Here is an 8,262-nt window from a genome sequence, read left to right on the forward strand (position 1 = left end):
ATATAGTTATGGAAAGTAAATAATACATGGAAGAAATGAAAGGGGTTTTTTTACAGGGTTTTTTGGTTTTTGTTAGTCATCCCTGCCGGGGCCCCGCCAAAAATGTTCGAATTGGGCCCCGCACTTCCTAAAGCCGGCCCTGATGGGGACAACACCCCCAAGGGTCTGACTCCACCACCACCCTGTACATACTATGTGCAGACACGGTGGCCCATCTGAAGGTGGCTCAGTGGCATACAATATGAAATGAGTGTGGGGTCCTAGGACCTATTCTGGCCCCTTTCACAGGTGCAGAGACCCCTGACCCAGTGGACCTGGCACATGTCCAGCTTGCCACAAAGCACACAGAAGATCCCGGGGAGACCACAGCTGCAGTGTCTTGGCCATGCTCCCCAGGAGAGGGCACAGGGGCTAAGGGTGCAATAGGAGCTCTGGAGCAGCTGCCACTTTGTGGCCTGTGAATTCCTTCCCTGGCCCCAGTGGGGCAGCCCCCAATGCATAGCACAGCCACATGGGCTGAGTGCTGGTTCCAAAAGCTAGCCCTTAGTCCAGTTCCCAATGGACAGATGGCCACACATCCCAATTGACAGTAGTGGGCAATGTCTGCCAAGAGGCCCATGCAGACTGGATTCCTGGCCTGGGGCGAGTGACATCGGCAGGGGGCCACGCAGGAAGCTGGCCCCTCCTCTGCCCATGCTGTGTCCATTCTGCAGCTAGACGGAGGATTTTGTGCTCCAGAGTTGTCAGTTCAGTATCTTTCACTGGCACTAAATTCACTTCACTTAAAAACAAAATTATAAAGAGGACAAATAATAAAAGCCATAAACAAGACTAAGTGACGGTTTGAGTTGATTATTTGTCTTTTAAAAACGCACTCCATGCCAGCCACTTTTATCGCTTCCATTTTTTCCCTTTACTCTCTGCTCCTTGTGACACTCTCTTATCATCCGAGAAAGCAACATTGCTTTCACACTGAGCTGTGTCCTCCCGTGGCAAAGGGGCCCCTGTTCTTTCCAAACACCTCTCACCTCAGAACCAACTCACTAGACCAAACACACGTCTTGCAGGATATTTATCCACAAAGAATAAAATGTAAGGAATCTGCAGGAAGCTCATAACTGGTCAAGACTCATAGTCATTGTGAGCTGTATATACGGGTTATATTTATGGAATAATGTATTTATACTGAAAGCATGATTTATGGACTTGGAGTAGAAATTAGTCACCAGAGGTCCTGTGTCTCGGAAATTACCGATTCAAGCAAGAGGGAGTTGTCACACCCCCCACTGGGCTGGGGACATAAGGCAAGGTTCTACTGTCTACCCTTGCCTCACCCCACTGAATGGAAAACCATCAGAGACAATTACAAATAACTGAAACACTTGGTGGTGAAAAGGAACATTATAGCAGGCAGGAGTTGGCCCTGGCTATGAATCAGAGTGTAGGAGAAGGCACTCTGTATCCATTCACTGAGGAAACACCTTAGGGAGCAAGGGGCTTTCATGAACATGTGGATCCTGATTCTTGTGCAATCAGTCAGCTCTGCAACAGACTGAACTTGGTGGAGATCCTACCTTAGTATATAGGAAAGCTAACTGTTGGGGCTTGTCTACACCACACAGCTTTTAGCAACAAGGCTGTGTCGACACAGCCTTGTCACTAAAAGTCAGCGTGTGTAAACGCTCTTTGTTGGTACTTTGTCAGCACTTTTGCCGACAAAATACTTCCAGCCCTGCCAACAAAGCTGCGTTCACACTGTCACTTGCATCGGCAAAACTTTTGTCTTTCGCGGGGGGGCTTTTTTAAGAACCTGTGAAAGACAAAAGTTTTGTCGACAACTTCGCAGTGCTCACAAGCAATAAGTGTGGACCCAGGTTCGTGTTTAATAATTCTGTTTTGAGTTGTAACCAGCTGTTTCCACCACTTCCTCTCATATCTAGTTAAATCTTTAGTTTCTCTTAATAAGCCTACTTTTGTTTTATTATGAGTGCTGTGTGGTTTACGGTAAAATGGTAAATGGAGCTACACTGCACTGTTGGGTGCAGAGGATCTGGAATTTCTGTGAGTAGCCAGTGTCAGGGGCTGGATATCACAGGGGAACAATTCAAAGGAGACTTGGGGACAGGGGTGCACCGACTGTTAACCTGCAAGATGAAGTCAGGGCCAGAGGAGCCCAGAGGAGAGTGCCTGAGTGGCTGAAAGGCTGGTGGTGCCAGGGAGCTGGTGGTGCCACCCAGCTACCACAGGAAAGAATCCCTGTCACTGGAGGAAGGGGAAAACAAGATGACTCACAGTCTTAGGTACCCTGAGAATCATCACCCCTCCCATCTGCCAACTCCTGATTCCCCCCTCCCCCTGTACTTCCCTTCACCCCCAGTGAAATCACTGCACCTGTTTGTTCTTTTCTTTCTCTGCACACCAGGATTGCCTGGGACATCAGCTCCCCCCACACCACCCAACCAGCAGAGGGCCTCCTGCACATTTTTGTAAGTCCCACAAAAATGGCAACTGTGTTCTTTTTCCTATGACATTTCTCAATTGGATTGTGATCCTTTTTAAGAACAATTAGATATTTCAAGTCAGAAGTGCACTTCAAAAGACAGTGCAAGGATTTTGTGATCAGAAATGTTTGAGACATAAACCTGAGGATGTCTCTTTAACTGGGTTGGGCTGGAGCCTCAGGCAAGTTTGCCTTAACAGAACCTAAGTTTGGTGATGCACAGGATGTAATGTGCTAGAGGGGAAAGGCGCAAATGACAACAACACAGGCATGGTCATGGAGAATCAGGCCCAGGGGACCAAGAAGGGAGGCAGTCTGTTCTTCCCTGCACCTGGAGCTGCTGGGGGCCAGTTCAGGGGGGCACCATCCACACAGATCCAATAGTAGGATTGGGCCTTCATCTATCCACAGGTCAACACTAACAATGCAAATCTCTATTCCAAATGACACCTCTGCCATTGCTTAGCCCACTGGGTTCTTGAATGATTCTGCTTTGCAAGAGCCAGAACCAAAGCGGGGCGAAGGAAATTCCTGACCTGCATGAGTCACAGCTCCCTAAGGGACACCTCTCTGCCCGGGAAGATTAGCTGGACTGTTCACTGTCCCTGCATCTGAGCGTCTGCATGGCTGAGTAAGGTTACCACCTTCGAAATGCAAAAAAACCCAGCCACAGCCCCCTGCCACAAGGCAAGCCCACCACAACCATAACCACAACCCCCAGCCATAAGGTAACTCTGCAACCTCTCCCCCCCTCAACAGCCACTTACAGTATCTAGAGAGATAACACATATAGATAAGATTGGTAAGATTGGTCACCTCACTCTTGGGTGACTCACACCCTCTCTCACACACATGCGCGGTGCGCTTGCGTGTTGGTGGGCAGACAGCTGCTGTATTTTCAACTGTTTTGATCTGTTATCACTTGAACTGCGGAAATGGGAACACTGCAGCATCTTCAGCTGGACACAGAAACTTTTAACATTAGATATCCCAGTGTATTGTGATAATAATGCAAATCTTTAGACCCATGTAAAAAAAAAAACCCCAGCAGATTAAATTATTTTTCTGGTAACTGGCAAATCCATAAAAAAACCCGGCCAGGTTGGTCAAATACCAGCCAGCTGATAACCAGTTGAAAGGGAGAACCTGCTCTGGAATTTGTTTCCCTTGCTGCTCTTACAGATGTTGAGTTTGTTGCCCCCTTGGGGCTCAGTGCAAAGCCCAACTCTTTCCTACAGCTCTAGCATCAGGGGGCGAGGGTATGTGTATTTCTGTCTACAGCTGAGCATGTCAGGGTGCCTGCACCAAGAGATAATCCGATGTGTACCAATGAACACAAATACTCTTCTTCGTAATGAGGCTTTGCACCCACAGCATGTTTTCACTTGAGGATTTGAAAGCGCTTTATCAGGGGATCAGGGGAGTAAAGTATGGATACTCCATTTTACAGCTGGGGAACCTGAGGCACAGAAAGGGGAAGTGTCACGCCATCTAGGGAATCGGGAATGAGACTCCCAGACCAGCGTTCAGATCACTGGACCACAGATGGCCCCTACTTCATGCCTCTTGGGATATGGATTGTAGGGACCTCCCCAACCTACAGGCCTTTACATTAACAATACGACTGAAACAGGACTAACTTCCCAATCCTGATCTTTAGCTATCCTAGAATTACCAATTTAACAACTGCTACTAATGGGTCCAGCTAACCTACGTGAAGGCTTCCTAGGAGAGCACCCCATGCTGTTCTGGATTCATGCTCCCTCTGGCTGAGTTAGGAGTGGTTTGATGGGATCAGGAAGGAGCTACATGCAGGAAAAGCAGGTTGGCCCCACGCAGGGGGAATAAGAGAGGAAAATGTGGGGTTCTGGAAGCCAGAGCTGAACTTACAACTGGTAAGGCCTCAAGTAGCCAGAATGGAGAGGAAAACAGGGTCTTGAACTGCTTTCCCTTCCGGCAGGCCAGGATCTAGCAGAAAGTAGATCATTGAATCAACTGTGCAGGTCCCCAGGGGTCCCTTACAGTGCCAAAGGCTGGTCCTGCTCAAAAGCTACCCAACAGCAACACAGAATTGCCAGCAACTCCACTTGGCATGTCCATTCCAATCTAAACAGGGTTGGTTGCGTTTTCAATCCCGTCAACCCAAAAAGACAGAATACAATATCTGCCCTATTGTGGCAGCTTTGTGGAGCCTTGACTGGATGCATTCCCTTTCAAGTGCCGGTTTCTCCTCCTGTATTTGTCACATTCCTTATTTGTGTATAGAGCACGGTGCGGAGGCTTAAAAGCTTTTGAGACAGAGAGGAAAAGAATGAACAAACTAGCTCTGACTAAAGCAAAGTGATTGGAGTTTGGGTTCCTCTCCCCTGGATTGAAATGAACAGCTTTCCTTCCCCACCCCCCACCCCCCGACCGAGGCTAAATTTAGTGAATTCTTTTCACAATAAAATCTTGTCAGGTATTCACATCCAAAGAGGCTGCTACTTTCGGCTCTCGAGGGAGTTACTGAGACAGCGAAACCTCTTAACCATGTGAGGAAGAAGGAAAAAAATATTCAAGAGATCCCCCACCGCCCCTTTAAGAACCTTCTCTCTCTCTGACTTCGTCTCAGGATCGTTACAGAAGCACCTTGGCCTCCTCTTCTCTGGCTACTTCATTGTCCTGCAGGCACAAGGTAATGGGTTGAATTATCCCTAGCCCTGGTAAGTGCTTCACACACTAGGCAGGATCACATGGTCCTTGGGCAATACTCCCATGGACAGCAGTAGCGATGCCACTTGTGTAAGGACTGCAGGATCAGGGTCATTATCCCCTGGTCTAATGGTTCATGGGGAGGAGGTTGAGGTGACGGATGTCCTCATTTCTGCTCAAACTAAGGGGATCTGGATTGTCATAAAGGGGGTGAGAGAAATTAAGGTCAGTGGCTGAGCTGGGAAAAGAACCCAGGAGTCCTGTCTCCCAGTCTCATGCTCCAGCCACTAGGAAACATATCAGCAGAATTCTATGGGGCGGGTATAGACGCTGAAGAATAAAACAAGTAACGTGAATGTCCAGGCCACAGAGCAGGAAGTGGGCAGCCTGGGAGCAGGCAGGGGAATTCTGATGAGTTTGGGCTGGAGCAGAAGCAATCTTTCACCCAGAGTCCCCTCAACCACAACCGCAGCATCAGGACAGCAGGAGCCATTGCGGCTGTTGTGACATACATACAGCGCACCATGGAGGGTGCAGCTTCTATAAATGCAGATCCAGCAGCCATGCCCACACAGTTGTCCCAAGTCCCAAAGCAGAAAGAGCTCGCAGTTCTGTGCCGCAGGAGATCCAGGCTTTTGCATAGGCTCCCCACTTCCACACATACCCGCCCTGCACAGTGGGATCCCATGGTATTCAGCAGCCCGCAGTTAGGCCAGAACACTTGGCCCAGTTGGTTTCTAGCCTGCCCATCTCTTCTGTCACTGATCTAGGATCTTAGGCTGTTCTTTCATTTCATTTTATGTTTGCAATGTTTTCCCATTCACCTTTAATTGAGAAGACACCTAAGATCCATACTAATCAGTCATGCTCCAGTCCCCCGCCTGCCCCAGGGCAACTGGCATGAAAGGAACATTGAAGGTACTTGACATTACAGAGCTCTTGTTGGCTCTGGAGGGAAGATTGGAAGTAGATGGCTCGGCTCTCGACTGGACCAAAAACCACAGAGGTTAGAGGCTTCCTCTCTCTCATTCTCATTATGCTGAGAATGAGTAGCCGATGCCTGCACGACTCACTGAAAACTCTGACCCAAATTCCATTTAAAGGCATCTGTTTTCAGTATTTCTGGGTCATCTTCCTCTATTAGATGGATGACTCAGGGATCATTGTTCCTTAAGGTGACTTGCAAATATTTTGTTAAAGGGGGATTGGCTGGCTCAGGAGAGTGGTCGTGGCCGAGGGAGGCATTCCCTTTCAGCTCATTGGTTTGAATCCAGCCCAGGCTAAGAATGAGTGGCCAAAAATGATTATCTAAACTATGGCTCTTTGGTGTGAAAAGGGTTTGGTGGCCTCAGGTCAGGTCTAGCGGCCACATACCACATCCTAAAACCAACAGACACTTTTTCTATATGAAGTCTCCGGTAGCAGAAGAGGAGCCTGAACAGCCCTGGAGTTTGGGGTACATCCCGATCCAAACGCTGCAGCTTAGTTCCAGCTGATGTGGAGACCATATGTCCTTTTCTGCCATCCTCAGCTGGGCAAGAGGCAGCCGGAGCAGACAAATCCCTTTGAAACGCCAACCCTGCCATTTCCCCCACCTCGCACTGATGTCTTTGCTAATAAAGAACCAGGGAATGGAAGCACAAAGCAGACAGGCTGGGCAAGCGGAATGGTGCCCAAACAGAGGGTTTGTCAAAGATTTCCAGTCGGCATCAGCGACTCTTTAAGCTTCTTGACAGTCGGGATAACAAAATATGTCTGTAGAGCTCTGGGGATACAGAGTGAAATTAAAATGGATAATGAATAGAGCCATTTTCCAGGGTATCGCAGCTGCAAATGCTAGCAGGGGCAGAAAGCAAAATGCACTAGACAGGCACCCGTGAAAGGGGCCACGTGTGTTTTGGGGTCCCATCACCATGCAGCCCTGTGTTCCCCTGCCTGATGCATGAGGAAGGTATTTGCCATCTGCTAACAGGGATCTTACACTGTATCCTTGAGGGCTACCCTCTCAATTGCCAAGTATGCGCGATGTATTGCTGGGTACAGGGCTGATGGAATCATCTCTCCCATTTGCTTGTTGTGCTTATAGCCCTGGAATGGGGATTTTTTCTATTAGAGCCCTTGTTGAGCAGTCTGCGTCTGGAGGGGTTTGTGTTCTCTCCCCACAGGGGTATAAAACAAGAGGATTGCACAGTTCAAGGACCTAGGTCATCTTGAGGAGGGGGAAGAAGGAAGAGGAAAAAAAGGGGGGTGTCTTTATTTTATGTGTCCTGTAGCACTTGGATCGACTTGTTCTTAGACTTGGGGAGTGGGGGGCTGTTTCCATATATTTGCCAAATGTCTCTGTCATCCCAAAGCGAGTTTGTATAAAGGGTGAGAGGGCAGATTGGGTTATTTCTTTGCTGTGATTACTCTGGGGTATGCTTGACAGATTCTCCAGATTGTTATTGGAAGGTCTGGGTGTAAGTTTCAATACGTGTGTGTCAAAGCAAGGCAATCAGCACTAGATCTGAGATGTGGGGGTGAGGACAGAGGGAGGAGGAAGATGGTTTTTATGGGAGGTTTGCATGGCTCTCACTCTCTCTCTTCTTTTAAGGCTGCCTTTGTACTCACAAAAGACACCAGATTTCACTGTCTCAGAGGCTGATGTCCTCCATTTCCACAGAACAAATACAACACACTGCGCCACTGTCCCTCGCCAACATACCTTGACTATGGGCCTACAGATGCCACTCTAGGGGAGAGAGCACCTCTAGATTAGCCAGTAGGGGCTGAGAGGGAAGATGGTTCATTCAGTCCTTGGCCTGTTACTCAGCAAGCGTGATGTAGACACCTGCCAGCTCCCTGGAGACCTCCTGCCCATTTCACATAGGCCACTCCGGGGGCTGTTAGGGAGGAATGACTTTCTGTATTGATATTTCTTCATCTAAGGCAGTGGTTCCCAAACTTGTTCCGCTGCTTGTGCAGGGAAAGCCCCTGGTGGGCCGGGCCGGTTTGTTTACCTGCCACGTCTGCAGGTTCGGCCAATCGCGGCTCCCAGTGGCCGCAGTTCGCTGCTCCAGGCCAATGGGAGC

The sequence above is a fragment of the Terrapene carolina genome, unplaced genomic scaffold (genome assembly GCF_002925995.2).
Source record: "Terrapene carolina triunguis isolate 2854851 unplaced genomic scaffold, T_m_triunguis-2.0 Scaffold89, whole genome shotgun sequence".
Lineage (NCBI taxonomy): Eukaryota > Metazoa > Chordata > Testudines > Emydidae > Terrapene > Terrapene triunguis.